Consider the following 16,791-nt stretch of genomic DNA (forward strand, 5'->3'; position numbering starts at 1 on the left):
ACAGGCTGAGAGAACGAAGCACAGAGCCAGAATGGCCATTGTGAAATGAAAGTTATTGACTTTAAAACATTTTTTGGAGATGAACCTCCCAAGTGGGAAAGATCTCCAGGATCTGAAGTGGCGACATAAGCCAAAACAAGTACAGGCCAACCCAAGAAAACAGTGTGAACAAACACTGTGGGACCCGTACATGAAAACGCATGTGGGACAGCAGAGGCAATATGTTGTATTTTACTCACAAAGCACCAGCAAGGATTAGGAACTATATCCTACACCTGGCAAGAAGAAGGATTGCGATGACTGCAAAAGAAGGTACATACCGCCCTAATATGCACAACAGCGAAAAGGAGCTTGTGTAGAAACTGACACCAGCAAGATTCTTGCGACATAAATGGTAGAATGCCAAGTAATGTCGCAAGATGCCGATAGTAGCAAGGTAGAAGACATGAAGGAACCAAAGCATGTTGTGTTGACACTGGAGCCATACGAAAGATGTAAAGACTTTGTGTAGGACAGAGGTACACAACTGCAAAAAGGGGTTCGACCCAACAAGGGCACCAGGCAGCACCCGCGTAACAAGTATGCCGGGGCAGGACCCATGGCTAATGCACAAAGGAAAAAGTCTGCAGGAACCCATTGTGCAAAAGCACCCAACGGAGCCACAGCAGGAAAGGAAAACCTTGAAGCATTGAAAACGTGACTTAACAACAGTCAAGAGTTTGTTAAACATACCAAGAGACATGTGCTTCTGTCTGAGAGGAACAGCAGCATAGTATAATAGAGTGAGATGAAAAAGGAGGCATCACCGTGGCAACAGTGAGCCTAAACGTAAAGATCTGTGAATTAAAGGAGCGATCCTCCAATGATAAGACCCCCCTTGGAGAGTTTATCGCATAAACCCAAGGTGAGCATGGAAACACCATACTGAAAACAGCAGGGATTAAGGACACTGCTACAGGAGAAGTGGCCACCACGTATAACAGACAACATCTGCCCAACTATAAGCTTGGAGAACCAACCAGGAGGTGCACCATTGAGTAATAATAGTAATAATGATAATAAGCAGTCCGCCTGGCAGCAAAAAGAACCAGGCCTCATAGGGTGCAGGCCGTATAATGGCAAACAGGGAGTTATTCGTGAAAGAACCTCCACTACTAGGCGTTGCACTAGATGCGCGATAGACACCTCATGACATGGGACCTATGCCACTTCCAGATGCTACATAGACAGAGCAACCCAGCTTGCAATAATGCAAGATATACTAGGAAGTTATACAAAGAGACAAGGGACTCCTAGCAGGACTCCCGCTTATAGGCTCCATAGGAGCATACCAAGGCAATAGCAGAACCGAATGCCAACAAAAACCCCACATAGGGTAAATGAAACCCCTAGTCTGGGTGTCCTCTTGGGCTAAGCACACAGTCAGAGGACTGAAAACAAAGGACGCCGGTGACCAAACGCGCCCAACGGACTGAGAAATGGCCAACTGGCCATACACATTAAGCAGCCACTAAACCCAACTTGTGTTTTAGGGTATGTACTTGAATTTGAAGACGAGAATACGGCAACAGAATTCATGGCAAGCTGGATAAAAGACGGGAGACCGCCGAATCCGCATAGCGGTCAAAAAGATCCACTCCATCGAATGGAAGGTCTCTGAGGGCATCCCTAATATGATCAGGGAAGAGACTGTCGCGAAGCCAAGCATGGCGGCGTAAAGCCACAGCGCAAGCCAGGACCCGTCCCACAGAGTCAGTTGCATCAATGGAAGAACAAAGGGAAAACTGCGCCATGCAGCGTCCATGGAGAAGAAGGCGGAGCAACTCCGTACGTGGCCCTCCTGGAATAGAAGGGAGAAGGAGAGCAACTGAATCTTAAAGCCCAGAGTCCTGTGCTAGCAGAGGCGAAAAGTCTGCGACCACAATCCTCCAACCACCGAGATTCTCTTGTTGGTGGTAACAATGGTAAGGAGTGTGAAGATTGCAAATCAAAAGCTGCCTGAATAACTAGGCCCTGAGCAGGCGGGTGAAGGGAGAGACAGAGGATCACCTGGTGCCGGGCGGTGCCTACGGGCAATAGCCCGATCAACCGGGTCACCCGAAGAGGGTCTGAACCAAGTGCCACGCAGGGAATCAAATATCGAGTCCCCGAAGGGCAGCAAAGGCTCCACCTCAATAGGCTCCAAATGGAGCAGATCCAATAAAGGATCAGAAAGTAGAGGCACCATCGGAGGCTGCAGGCCCAGCAGAACAGCCGCACCAGGAATAGCTTGTGCGAAGGCAGCACTTCACTCAGTTGCCATCCGAGTCATTGATAACAAGTGGTTAGTAGGAGACGGTTGAAGTCTAAGTCTACCACTGGACATGAGGAGCGGCGAAGGCGGAGACTGACCGGAAGGCCAGGCTACACAAGGAACCTGCACCCTGGCCCCTTGATCAGGTGAGTCCAGGGAAGCCCTAGGATCCTCCGGAGGAGGTGTAAAGGGGAGCACTGGCATTAAAGGACGTTGCGGGGAAGACTTACAGCCGACCGAGGAGTCGGGAGGATCAACTTCCAGGTCAATCCGGTTGGATGCTGGAACCGACATCGACCGGCCCCGCAACGGTGCCATTATGACGCCAACAGCCACCCTGGAAAGCACACAAGGTGCTGGCGCCGAGTCTGGAGTCGCCGGCACAGAGGCCCGCGCCTCCGGTGCCATGTCTGGCGACAGTGTCCGGCGCAGAGGCCTCCGCCTCCGATGCCGAGGCTGGAGTCGCCGGCGCCGACGAGACCGAGCCCGGTGTCATCAGAACCGCGTCAGACGTTGGCGCAGGGAGCCCCACAGGGCTATGCGCCGAACCAAGGGGAGGGCCATGTTCTGGGCCCTGGGCTTGCCGGCGTGGCATCGGCTCCAGAATCGGAGTCGACGCACACAGCCGGTGCTGGGGAAACATCCACGGACAAAGACCCGGCAACAGTGCCTGCTACCTCTGTGGGGCCCGAAGGCGCACAAGGGAGAGGGGGCGCCTGAAAGCAAGCTTGGAGTGCTCAAGAATAGGCCTCAGTTTGGGTGCATGTTGCCCTAACACCCGGAAAGGGTGGATACGGAGGATGCTGCACACCTTTACTCGGTTTACTGCCAGAGGAATGGGCGGCTTTGGCACGAGGAGAAGAAAATCTCTGTAAGCGACGCCTGTGCTTTCGCTTACCTGTCGTCAGAAGACTGTCGCGGGAGTGGCCTCGGGAACGAGCCCCATCCCGAGAAGAGGAATGGCGACGAGAGGAAGCTTGACCGGACATCCGTGCGGCTATTAAATTCATGCACCGCTCCTTTAAAGACTTAGGCTGGATTTGTTGACATGCGCCACAGTCCTTGGAGTCGTGGTGCGCGCCGAGGCACCACATACATATAAGGTGCGGGTCAGTGCCAGACATCTGACGCGCACAGGCTTCACAAGCCTTAAAACAAGAAGGCATTGCACACTGTTCCCCCCACTCCTCCAGGACACCCACGGTGTCGAGAAGGCCCTAAAACCAGGCCAAAGAACTGCTGGTTTTCCAGGATCCGCGTTCGGAAAAGAAGAAAACTGATGACAGCGCACCGGGAGGGGCATATATAGCTCCACTGACGTCATGTCCGTGGACGACGCCTGGGCGGCACCGCCGACCCCGGCGCGCAGTGGTGCTGCTGCAGGAAAAGTTTTCCGGATCCAGTCTGACGCCTGGGGATATTCTAAGTTAAGGAATCTGCGGCTAGACATCCCTATCAGATTTAAACCTTTACACTGCAGTTTGCTGTGTATATCTTCTCTTAGCTGCTTTACAACAATTCAGCAGTTATCTAAATGACTGAACTGGAACAAGAAACCATGTTTTATGAATTCTAAAGCTGACTTCCGAACCACTGGACTGTAGGCTCCTTTGAGACACACTTTTCAAGGTCCAAGTTCAGTGAATCAAATGTGTGTGCTGCAACAGACTTATACTTTTGCACTTTAAATTCTTGCTCTACTTTCCAATGGTCTTGTACTATTTGTGCTTGTGACTCGAAGGTGTGCAAAGTCAATTCCATGGAGAGCAAATTGCCTTCCTGCATGATTTTACTGATGAGTGACCGATACCAGCTCGGGCTGCCTTGTTTGGAGCGTTTCCTTGTGCCAGTTCCATTTCTAGCCAAAGCTATAGTAAGAACTTTGCTTATCTGATTTGATTTCAGATTTTGTATAGAGCGCGCTTACACAAGAAAAGGGACTCTTGAGGCCCAATTACAGATAGGGCACACTGTTCATGTTTGTGCCTGGCTCACCTTCAAACAGGTTTGCCACACACAAACAGGAAAAAAGGGCCCGATTACAGTGCATGTGCTGCTCCCAGGGCAGCTGAGAACATGTGCTGCCCTGGGGCATCATTAAAGATGACCTCAAGGTTTCTTGCATATTGGGCCAGGGTGGAAAGCGGTCCTAAAGTGTCAGGTCACCACTTTTCAGCTCAGAGAGAAGATGGTGGTGAGGCCCAATTCATTTAAAAAAGTGACTTCTTCCAGTTATGCGTTGCTCACTGCACGTTGTAAATTTTCTGCATTGACCTGCTGCCAATGGTATTTTTAATGCTAGGTAACAGGCTATGAAATTCAAGGACGCAGTCTTTTTTGAGGTTTGATGACCCACTAAATGATGAAAAGGGTTCTACTTCGATTTGCGAGTCTGTATATGAATGGAAATGTACACGAAAGAGTCAATGTGTTTATACATGGATGAATTAATTAATGAATGCACGAATGTGTGGCTATATGGATGAACCACACAAACAAAATAGCAAAGCAGTGCACTTTCAATATAAAAGGACCTATCTATTGGTTTCACCAACGCACGTTTCTGCAGTTAGTGGAACACCTACAATCTATTCATTGCAATCTGTAACACCCAAAGATTCATAAAATTTTCAAATTAGTTTGGAGGGCAAAACGTCCATCTTTTGTTCATTTTTATAAGTTAGTTGGAACTTATAGGTTGATTTCTATGGTTATTACTTCCTAGTAGAAATCTTATTTTAAACATGATTTTCAAAAAAAGAATATCATTTACGTTTTCTGTTGAGTCTTACATTTCACTGTTTTGGCATAGCGGATTATAGTAGTCTGATATGGTTTCAGGCGCCTTTCAGCGTTAATAGTTTAATAATAACAAGCATTGACAAAGACAGGAGTTCTGAGTTTTTGGCTTTGTCAGTGCTTTTTACTGATGCTGTTTAGCACCGACAAAATGAAAAATAAAACTGTAAAAGAAAGCAGCACAATGATGTATACCGGTGCATGATCATGCATGCATCATGACACTACTGAGGCCCCAGCCTGATGAAGTGTTTGCGCACATACATCAACATACATGCGCTTCTATGATCAGAGCATTTGTTTATTTTTATTTTGGGAGTGGTAAATGTAAAAAAAACATGAGAAGTGTGCAAACGCACTGTATTTAGAAAGGAGGAGCCTGGCAGCAAACTGCAGCTGTGGGGCCCACCAAAAAAGGAATAAAAATACCTGTTAAAAAACACAACAGGAATCTGAGGAGCTGAAGAAGAACTTGATGGGGTTTAACGGTGCAACAAAAAAGCTGAGTGGGGCGGGAGATGCAGGGATGTGAGTGGGGAAGCACTACAGGATGGGAATAGCACAAAAACACGTGTTGCCACGGAGTCATGAGAGAAAAAGGAAGAAGTAGGTCCTTCATATGGAGCAATGGAAGGATACAAGTTCATCCATCACTAGGATAGTAACGAAGCTATGCAAAATGGTGGGAATAAAACACAAAAAGAGTAAGGAAAGCCATCCAATAAGAACCAAGCAAATTATATTGACATGAAAGCCAACCAACAGTAAGCAATGGGCTGGCCAAAGCCCATTAGAACTGGTATAGTACATAATAAGCCTTTGATAGCAGACAGCTAAGCTGTCAGTAAGCAAGACCTACAAATGGTGCAATTTCACACCGAATACTAAGCAACTGGGGTAGGTTTCTGTTCTTAAATAACAGCAATAATATTGCCGACTGTAATTTTAGAGCCATCAGTCTCAAAAACCTCTCATAAGATCAGGTTACTACAAGTTGGGAGATACATGAAAGACACTCTTTAACCACTCTAACACCACTTCCACTTGCTTCTGTCGTGAAAATAAAAGGAAAAAGTTTTTTACCTTTGATTCTAGATTTCCATTATGGGAATATACAATGGAGGTATAAACCAACAAGGTGCTTACCGTCTGTACCACTCTTTCTGGTGGGTATTCTATCTAACTCACCTATTGGATCTTCTCTTTTGACACCCTTGGAAGAAATGTTGGATCCTGCCTCCTACAAAGTGGTTATTGGCCATGGAGGGTAAACTAAAGCATCTTGGAGGCTAATGCTGCAGGGGTGGTGGGCTGGGAAGTGTGCAGCCACTGGTGACCTGGCTGATGAGCCCATAACTAGGGAAAAGCCAGTCCTGCGCTGCTTGTGTTCTGGTTCAGGGAGGACTTGCCTTGGCAGTTTATGCTGGACTGTTCCCATTGGAGCAGGGGCAAGACTAGTAAGCTTATAGCTGTGTCCAAACAGAGGTGGCATGATGTGAAAAACAATGAAGACGTGATTGGGATGCTGCCCAAGTAATTACCATTGGCTAAGATTAATTCAAGCATTCCATCCATCACTTTGCTGTATACTTTAATGTGTCGCTCTAAGTGGGACAGGTATGACCAGACATGGGTCCAGTGCACACTGTCTCACTGGAAGCAAGCTGTTTCCAGCTCATGAGCCCATAACTAGGGCAAATCCGGTCCTGGGTTTCTTGTGTCCTGGTTCATGGAGGACCTGGCTTGGCAGTTTGGGCTGGACTGTTCCCATTAGAGCAGGGTCAAGACTGATCTGCATATAGCTGTGTCCAAACTGAGGTGTGCAAAATAATGATGGATTGGGATGTGGCCATAAGTAATTACTAGTGGCTGAGATTAATTCAAACATTCCATCCATCACTTTTGTATACCTTAATGTGCCGCTGATGACATGGGCACTGTCTGCTTGATCCCTGCCCCTGAAAGGACTGGGGTACCTGTTAGGGGGGCAGGGAGCCTCGGCATTCCCATATGCCAAACCTCTAGAGGATCCTTGAAAAGGTTGAAACTGAATGGAATACTGTCTTTCTTTAAAGTATTCCAACGCTAAATCGACCTTCATGCCAAACAGGTGGGATCCATCGAACGGCAGGCATGCCCATAAGAGAGGTGTGTAGGTCACCAGAGGAGCCTGTGGATCTCATCCAAGCATGCTGCTGAAGTACTTTGCCAGTGCCAACTGCTCAGGACAGATATATTTTACGTCATCATGACCATGCTAGATGGTTTGAGCCAGGTTGACCCGAAATTCCCCAGAAACTGCAAGCAAGTTCTCACCAACAATGTCCCATAAATCATGTGAATATCTTTCCAACAAACATCTGAAATTGACTGGCCAGAAGGCAAGGCACGTTGAGGAAAACATTCACTTCCCCAATGCCTTGAATCGTTTTGATTCTCGTTGTCCAATGGGGTAATTGGGGTTCACCTTACTGGTGGAAGTGTGGACCACAAAACGCTCTGGTGCAAGATGCTACGTCAATAAGTCAGGGTCCCCTGGTGGTGACACCTGGCCATCTGACCAGGTGCCCACAAGGGCATCAGCCAGGGTTTCACTGACTGGAAGCAAGGGCACTGAAGAAGTGTGTCCAGGTTGCAAAATTGCTGTATGTTAGTTTTGACTTCCATAGTTGGCAGTTGTAAATACCTCAGCTTCTTGTCTCATAACTATGGAATAGTAGACACTCTTTTCTGTTGATGGCTCAGAGGTAGAACTCAACTGGGTGTCCGGGGAAATGCCCAACCCACTAGTCCATGTATAAATTATCATCGGCATAGTGTAGGTGGAAATAATCCCCTTCAACTTGGTTGTCATCTTCAAAGACTGGCTAACTGATCAGAGCTCAAACCGACAAGTTTTTTTAGCCCTGTGGTGCAGCCCAGAGGTAAAGGCATGGTTCTGTCAGAATCTGATTGACTGGGCCTGGGTGTGCCTCCCCCACTTTAGGACATGACAACAGTCAGGGCCAAGACAAATTCAGCTGGGACTCAGGAAGGACTATTGGGGCATAATCGTCTTCTAGAACTGGCAGCGTCGGAGCCATGTCAATGGTAATAGGATGGGTGTGGATTTTGACGCCCGATTGGAAGTTGGCTTTGGCATCAAAGTGGAACTCAAGATGGATTGAGGAGACACTGACACAGAAGGTACCCATCAGTAGTAACCCAACTTTAGGCCTCTGTGGATCCTTGGTTCCCAAAGCTGCACCATATGGAGCCAGGATAGTGCCAAAGACATGCAACACTCAGAGGCACCTTGATGTCCTTGTTACTTTTCAGGCTGAAAGTGGCCAATTGGGACTAACCCCATTTAGCCATCTTTTACTTCTACTTGACTTTGACTTAATGTCAAGACTTGGACCAGGATGAAGAACTATCAAGGAAACACCCCTCAGAGCTGGAACGGGTTGGCACCCTTGACTTAGTCTGGGAGCAGGACTTCTGCGACTTCTTTTGGTATTTAGCAAAGTAAAGCTTTGTGTTCCTGAATAACCCCTGGATTCATAAGGGCACACTCCCTGCTTATCAGAGGCACACCTCATTGGGATCTACCACAGACATTTGTTTGCGACAATCCCTACATGGCGTAAACCCTGTAGTTTTCAGAGAGGACATGATTTTCCTACACTCTGAGAAAAAAGAATTTTGAGCAAAAAAAATGCCAACTGATGACAAAAAAGTTCTGCGTGTGCTCCAGATCCATGTACATAGGTGTGGAAAGAAAGAAACTAACTCCAACCCAAAGTGATGATGCTTATTTGTGGCTCCATCATCCCTTTCGGGGTGGAACGAAGTCAACACAGATTTGCATGGCACCGCCTACGAGTGCAGAGGAGCAATGCTGTTTAAATCTTCCAGATAGAGCCTGGGAATATGCTAAAGGTGAGGAATCTGAGATTAGAAGCACCCATCAAAAGTAAGAATAACCCCAGCCATATATGGAATCCTACAGCACTTTTTCATTGAATTTAATTTTTTTAACAGTGGAATTTTTACATGCAGAAATACACTGCAGTCTAAAGGATACGTATGCAAAATGTATTTTGCTTTTTTTTCTCCCCAAAAATGTAATTTATAAAATTGAAAATGCTCTAAAGCAAAAGGAAGTGCTTGGTGTTCAATTTATTGACCCTTTTTAAAAGGAAAAAATGTAAACTAGTATGCAGGTCTCACGCAGAAACTTCATAAAGGTTCCATTTCACACTGCACCTTTATTGCAGTAAACAACTCCCCAGTTAACAACTCAGTCTCACCTTGCACTGGCATTGGCCTCTGTTCATATTAAAAAGGATTAAGGATTTCTGCTTGGCCAATGCATACCAGGTCCATCGGGAGATGGTCTGCTTCTGGTCAGCTCGTCCTTTCTTGGAATTGACATTCCACAAAGAGTTGGTCATCCACTCAGAACACTTGTGTGCAAGTCAAGTTAAGTTAGAACAACAATGCTCTTTTTGGGTCTGGATTGTGGAGCAACTCCTCTTCCTTAGTGGCATGTGGAGAAGCCTAGAAGGTGGGCACGGTGAAAGACTGGCCCACATGAATTTGTGGTACCACTTTCAGTAGGAAAGAGGCCCTAGTGCGAAGCACCAGTTTGTCAGGAAAAACTAATGGAAAAGGAGGTTTGAATGAAAAAGCCTGCAGCTCACTCACCCTCCTGGCCGATGTAATGCCTACAGGAAAGGCTGCTTTGATGGTGAGCAGCCTGAGTGGATAATTGTGCAAAGGTTTGAAGACAGCACCAGGTTAAGTCCCACTGAGGCATAATGAAAGGGGAAGATAGGAACATATGTAGAAGTTCTTTTAGAAAGTATTTACAGTGGGAGATTTATATAAGGAGGATTGTCAGGAAGCTGCAAGAAGGCAGGCAAGGCAGAAAGGTACCCTTTCAGAGTGCCCAGAGCAAAGCCCTGCTGAAGAGTTGTTAGGTTAGGTGGAGAACCCTCCCCTGCTGCAACAGAAGGTCCTCCCGAAGGGCCAACCTGATTGGAGGATCAATGCCCAAGTTCAGAAGCTCGGAATATCAGACTCTCCATGCCCAGTCAGGCGCAAGAAGGATGACATGGGCCTGGTAGTTCCTGATCTTCTTGAGAACTCAAGGCAGGAGTGGTATGGGTGGGAAGGCATACAGGAGGCCTAAGCTCCACTGAAGACAAAAAGTGTCTCCGAGCGAGAGCAGCCTTGGAAACTCCAGCGAGCAAAACTGCTGACATTGTGCGTTCTCGCTGTCTCTGCGGTTGAAAGAGACTTTACGCCACCTCCACCTGGAGATGCCATCTGTGATCTGCTAGGCATCGATGGCTGAGTTCATCCACCTGCCAGGTATTGAACCACCAGGGAAATTCCATGCTGTTCTCGCAATGTCCAGAGACGGAAGGCCTCTGGACAAAGGGTCCACGACCCCACCCCGCCCTGTTTGATGCAGTACCACATGCATGTGCTGTTGTCCGTGAACACTTGTACTAGCCTTCACTTAATGGAGGGTAGAAAGGCTTTCAATGCCAATCGGATCACACGGAGCTCGAACCTGTTGATGTGATTTTGCCGTAGGCCAGAGTCCTCTGATCTCTACCTCTTCCAATAGCCGCCCCATTCCAGGGTTGACACATCTGGGTGTGAAAGGAAGAGGGGTCTGTAGCTGACCAAAACATGCTTTGTTAGCCACCACTGGAGGTCCTTTGCAGTTCCCTCCGAGATCTGAACCATGTCGGAGAGATTTCCCTGATACTGCACCCACTGGAACTTGAGGTCCCACTGCAGAGCCTGCATACGCCATCTGCAATGTGCCACTAGCAGGTTGCAGGAGGCCATGAAGCCCAGCAGCCTCAAAATCAGACTCACCGAAATCCAGGATAGAGGCTAAAACATCAGTATCATAGTCCGAATATTCTGAACTCGCAGCTCAGGCGGATGACCCGAACCTGCACTGTATCCAGAACAATCCTGATGAAAGGGAGTGTCTCAGAGGGATTCTTGTGTGACTTTGGCATGTTGATAGTGAACCCCAGTAAATGAAGGAGGTCCGCTGTAGTCAGGAGGTGTGAAGCGACAGCATGGGACGAGCACGCCAATCATCGACTGGCACCCCTGATCTGTGCAGATGAGATACAACCACTGTCATTCTCTTGGTGAACACCGAGGGGCGCTGGTAGGGCCAAAGGGGAGCATTGTGAACTGAAAAGCCTTGTGGCCTACCGTAAACCCCAGGTAATGCTAATTCACCGGCAGGACGGGGATGTTAAAATAGCCATCCTGCAAGTCCAGGGCGGAAACAACTAAAGCCAATAGGAGCATCTTGAACATCTCCTTTTTGAGGAAGTATTTGAGGGCTCAGAGATCAGGGATAGGGTGCAGGCCCTTGTCCTTTTTTGGGACCAGAAAGTAGCAGCAGTAGCAACCACAACCTAATTCTGGAACCAACAACCCTCTCAATGGCTCCCTTAACCAAGAGACTTCCTTCCGAGCAGAGAGAGATGATTCTCGGTCAGTCGGTTGTAGGATGGAGCCATGGAGGTAGGGGTTGTCCGGAAGAAGAGAGACTAGCCCCTCCAGACGATCTGCAGAACCCACCTGTCTGATGTTATGGACTGCCAGTGGTAGAGGTGATGGCGAATCCTGACACCAACTGGACACCCATAATCTAAAAGAGGTGAGACTAGGGGGGTTTAAAGGATGCAGCTGCCGGGTGGTGGTGTCTGGGCCTGACCGCTGGCTATCTGACCCACGAGGCCCGTAGGAACCGCAACCTCGTTCACGCAGAGACTGAGAAGCTTGTACGGCTGTATGGCTGGGATAAGGTTGATGTGGTTAAAACTACTTCCATGGCCATGAAAGGGGTGAAAGGCAGAATGGAGATGTGGGGCAGCCGAGAGGCTCAAGGACTTGGCTGTAGCCCGTGAATCCTTAAAGCACTTCAGCGATGACTCTACCTTGTCTCCGAAGAGACAAGTGCCATTAAAGAGGATGTCCTTGAGGGATGCCTACACATCACCCGAAAAGCTAGATGTTCTCAGCCAGGTCTGAGTGCCACTGTCGACAAAACTGCTCTTCCCAGTGAGTCGGTTGTGTCCAAGCCACAGTGTATTGTGAACTTTACTGAGTCTCTCCCATCTATAACTACTTGAGAGAGAACTGCCAGGGCCTCCCCAGCACCTGTGGCAGCACATGCGCAACAATTTCCCACAGAGTGTGGGAAAAACAGTCCAATAAGAATGCAGTGTTCACTGACCACAATGCAAGGCTGGCGGCAGAAGAAAACATTTTCTTACCTGAACTATCCAACCTCTTAGATTTTCTGTCTGGGGGAGACGCACGGAACGCACCATGGGACATGGAGGCTTGGATCACCAAGCTCTCCGGGATAGGGTTTTGGGTGAGGAAATGTGGGTTCCTTGGAGCGGGAAAGTGGTGGCGGGAAATCTTTCTATTTACAGGATTCCCTGTGCTGGGTTTGGACCAGGATCCCACAAGTATGTCAGTGAGGGCTTTGTTGAACAGGAGTAGGGGTTCATAGGAGGAGACTCCCGGTTATAGCATCTCGTCAAGATGTTGGTCTTGACTAGCACTGAAGGCAACTAAAGGTCAAGGACCTCAGCTGCCCTCCGTACCATCATTGTATATGTTGCTCCCCCTTTTCTAAAGCCAATGTAGGGAGAGAAAGAATGCCAGTATCTGGAGATATGTTCAGTCCCCTGGCATCACCCAATTCCTCTTACCAGTCCATTTCCTGCTCATACTGGTATTCCAAAGGGTCCAGTGAGACATGCCATTCCTCGCCGAGGCCTAGTTCTTCAGAGTAGGGCTCAGGTTCCAACCTAGGACTGAGGGGACCTGTCGGTACCAAAATCAGTGTAGGTCGACCTGACTCCAAGTCATTAGGTATTAGAATAGGACTGGTGCCGCTGGTGGGCATTGGGAACATTGGCTTTGAGGCCGGGAAAGGTCACAGTGACAAGACCAGTACCTGTCTGGATCCATGTGATTCCAACGGGGCAAGAGGCTCGGGCACAGAACCAGATAGGATTCCCTCAGAAGGTGCGCAGGAGGGGTCAGCCAGCTCAAAAATGAGGAACATGGCCTCATAAAATTATTTTATTTGAGGAAGGGTCGTTCTGGTTTCCGGAAAATTGGGGAGGCGTGGGGTCGCCCCAGGTGCAAGTTCTGAAGCGCCAGGCATTGAACACTGATGTTCCTTTGTCGTGTCGGCTGATGGACAAGAACAAGTTATAGCTTGTTTCGATATCTTGTGCTTTTTGTGCCTCTTACCTGAGTGTCCCGACAATATAGAGTGGGAAGAGGAGGACTTCAGACTTCTGGAACAGTCCCAAGACCTTCTTTCTCTTGAGCGGGACTGTGTCTACCGAGGAGTCGCCTGTCGGGCCGCTATCAGTTTCAGGGACTGCTCCCTCAAAACCTTCAGTGCCATGGCCCGGCAGCATGACTTGGAGTCATGGTCGCGCTTCAAGCACCATAAGCACACGAGGTGAGGGCCCATCACCGACATGGCACAGTGACAGTTACCACAGTGTTGAAAATCTGTCTTCTTCAACGACATCTCGACACAACAGGGGCCCTATTATGTATAGGGCGCACTTTTCCTGCTTGTGCACTTTTAAAGGGGATTAGAGATCCCCTTGCAGGTGAGTGCAGAAAGAGACTGCACCCACCTGCCATCGGATGTCTGGGGGGTCCACAGGACCCCCTTTAACCCCTTCAGAGGGCTGCCATCATGGGCGTACTTACAGTGCGCCACCTTCTAGGTGGCACACTCTCAGGGCACCCCCTGACAGCTTCTTTGCCTCTGCGTCCGTGTCGATAATGCGGTGAAGAGGCAAATGAATTCCATCATTTACATGAGGCCATGGCCCCATGCAAATGAGGGAATGCTCTCATGAGAAAGCGCTGGCGCTGTATGTGCGCCAGCACATAAAGTATTACAGAAGGGACCTCACAAGCGTCTGCAACCCACTCTGTAATACCAAAGTGCCCCAGGGGCATGCAAAGTGGGCGCAAACGCCTGTTGCGCCCTCGGGGCACTTTGTGTAATACGGCCCCAGGAGGAATCCTCAAAAAAGTACGACAAAATGTAGCAAAAATCCTGTCTAAAACTGACAAATGGGTATCTCTTCTCTCGGATCAGCGATGGCTGACACAGAAATAAAGGAACTGACGTCAGCACACTGTAAGGTGGCGCCTATATCGGTGATGCAGACATCACAACTGGTGCCGACGACACCCAACCCGCGGAGACGGCGGACACCACCTACCAGCCTGCAGTGGGACTGCATACAAAAATCTTCCAGATCCAGTCTTACGCTTGGGGAAATTCAATAGTAAGGCACCTGCGGCTGGATGTCTCTATCAGTTGTCAGCACACAGGATTGGCACCTATATAGGCTCCGCACTTCATTTCCAGAGCGGAACCGCATCAGTGAAGAGCCCCGTGGCGCCACCTACCGGTGCACGGAGGAAACGTTTCCGGATCAGTTTGCGGCCTGAGGCATATTCAAAAGGTGAGGAATCTGCAGCTAGACGTCTCCATCAGAACAGGCTTGGCCTGCCTCTTTCTCAGTGACTTTGGATGCACTGTCTAGCTTAAATCACTTGAAGCAAGGACATGTTATTTGCAAAGTACTCGATGCATCTGTTACCTGTATACCCCGTAAGTAGGTGAAGACATAAGGGAATATTTACAAAGGTTACTTGCACTTGTGAGTAATTTAGATGAGTAATTTACTCTTATAATTTTAGCAAGTCACAAAATCCAAGTGTAAAATTACTTTAAAAGTGTAGGCTTAAATGTCTCCACCCCCTGATAAGGTGGTGGAACCAAAGTGACAAATGCAAGTTACTACTGCCAAAAGAAAAACAATAGTAAGTCCATAACCACTCATAGCTAAACACTGGTACAGCAACACCTTCCCATAGAAAGTGATGAAGGTAGTGACTTAAAATTAATCCCCATAAGAAATATTGTGAACATAATTTAAATTAATTACAATAATTAAAAACACAAATATAATTATATGTTTAAAACCTACATAAAAAGAAAACATTTATTATTTAATGATAAACTATTTTAACATTTTTAACTTAAAAATTAAAGCAAGATTACATTTTAATAAAATACAGTTCAATTATTTATAATTATTTTTACATATCACTTTTAATAATTATTAAAGCATAATAAAAAAAAATTATCACTGGAACCAGTCTACTATGGCCTGACCAGGGGCATCGAAAAAGGTTCTGACAGGACTCCATAACTCTGACTCACTCATACATGGCACAACACACACCTGGGATGTTAGCACTAGGATTTGGGTGAACCTACAGAACCAGAACTTTACACTATTCATCGTGAAGGCCTTCATCCAGTGCCAGTAATAAAGGTCTGGTTACAATTAAGGATCATAAAACATGGTGCACTGCAACCACTGCACTGTGTACTAAACTCATGACAGTAACAGTAGTCTACTGTCAATGCAATACGCTCAAGTTTGGTGCAGTGGCATAACAAAAGTTGTGACGGCCCTCCTGCAAAGTCTATGGAGGGGGCCCCCATGCTCTGATCCCAGTCAGGTGCTCTTAGGCCAAGGGGCCCAGCACCAGAACACAGTGCCGGGGGCCCCCCTGGAGCTCGGAGTCCCCCTGCACTGCCGGAGCTGCGGGGTTTATTGTTATGCCACTGGCTTGGTGCACCGCCCCAGGTCACAGGATAGGTTGAGGATCACACTCATGCCAAGAGACAGGCCTGGACCTCACGCATACTTACTCTAGGTTAGTGGAGGCCTAGGGCCAAAATAAAAATAGAGTACCACATGCTCGCAGTTAGGTGCTCAGTACAGGGGAACATGACAGTAAAGCACATAGAGGCCATCTCCATCCCAACAGAGATTGACAAGACATGTCTGGTGAATCCACAAGATGTTGTAGAAGTCACTGAGCAGCACCACATGCTTTTCAAAGCTCGGTTTTATTTCTAAAAGATGAAGCAGTATGATAGACTCTAGCAAATCACTTTGTCTTTTTTGCTCCTAAGGGGGGATATCTTTTTCTCAGCACATACCATTGCTTTTTTCAGGCAACCCATCGTCCATAATTAATTCTGTCTGCTGTACTTGAGCTACTCCATCCAATCAAGCTATAGATACCAACTTATATTTACCCTCTAATTTCAAATTCCCTCACATGTAGAGAGCATTATAATGTGTTCAATTCTGACTTTTTGTGTATATATACTTATTAACATTTCTAATATTTAATCTTCTAAACAGTCACAGAACCGTGAAGTTTTGCAGACAAAAGATTAGAACTGCAAAACTGGAGGACTTTTCTAAAACACCTGCAATTATCTGTAAATTAGTTGTTGATTTTTGCACTGATTCAAAATAGAAAAATACACCCACTCCAAATTTAATTTCAAATATTGGTCTTTAGATTATCTTCTTCTGTAAAAACATTCTCCTGAAACTTTCGAAATTCAAGAAGTTATGTTAAGCTTTGGTTGCATATGAACAACCACTAATTAGATGTCAGTGGAAAAAAAGCTTTGACTCATGAACACACAATGTAGCAAATAAAACGCAATAAATTGCTTTAAAAGTATGGTGGCATTTTTGTGGCAGATACATCAAGAAAGCCATCCCACTGCACGGTTAATA

The 16,791-nt window shown here is 47.3% G+C and overlaps 1 protein-coding gene across 1 annotated transcript in view; it reads right to left on the reverse strand.

The window, feature by feature from the left end:
• LOC146784520 (disintegrin and metalloproteinase domain-containing protein 9-like) overlaps positions 1–16,791 on the reverse strand; it is a 1,652,657-nt gene that overhangs the window by 688,348 nt on the left and 947,518 nt on the right. The gene's annotated exons all lie outside the window — the stretch shown is intronic.

This window comes from Triturus cristatus, chromosome 11 (assembly GCF_964204655.1).
Source record: "Triturus cristatus chromosome 11, aTriCri1.1, whole genome shotgun sequence".
NCBI lineage: Eukaryota > Metazoa > Chordata > Amphibia > Caudata > Salamandridae > Triturus > Triturus cristatus.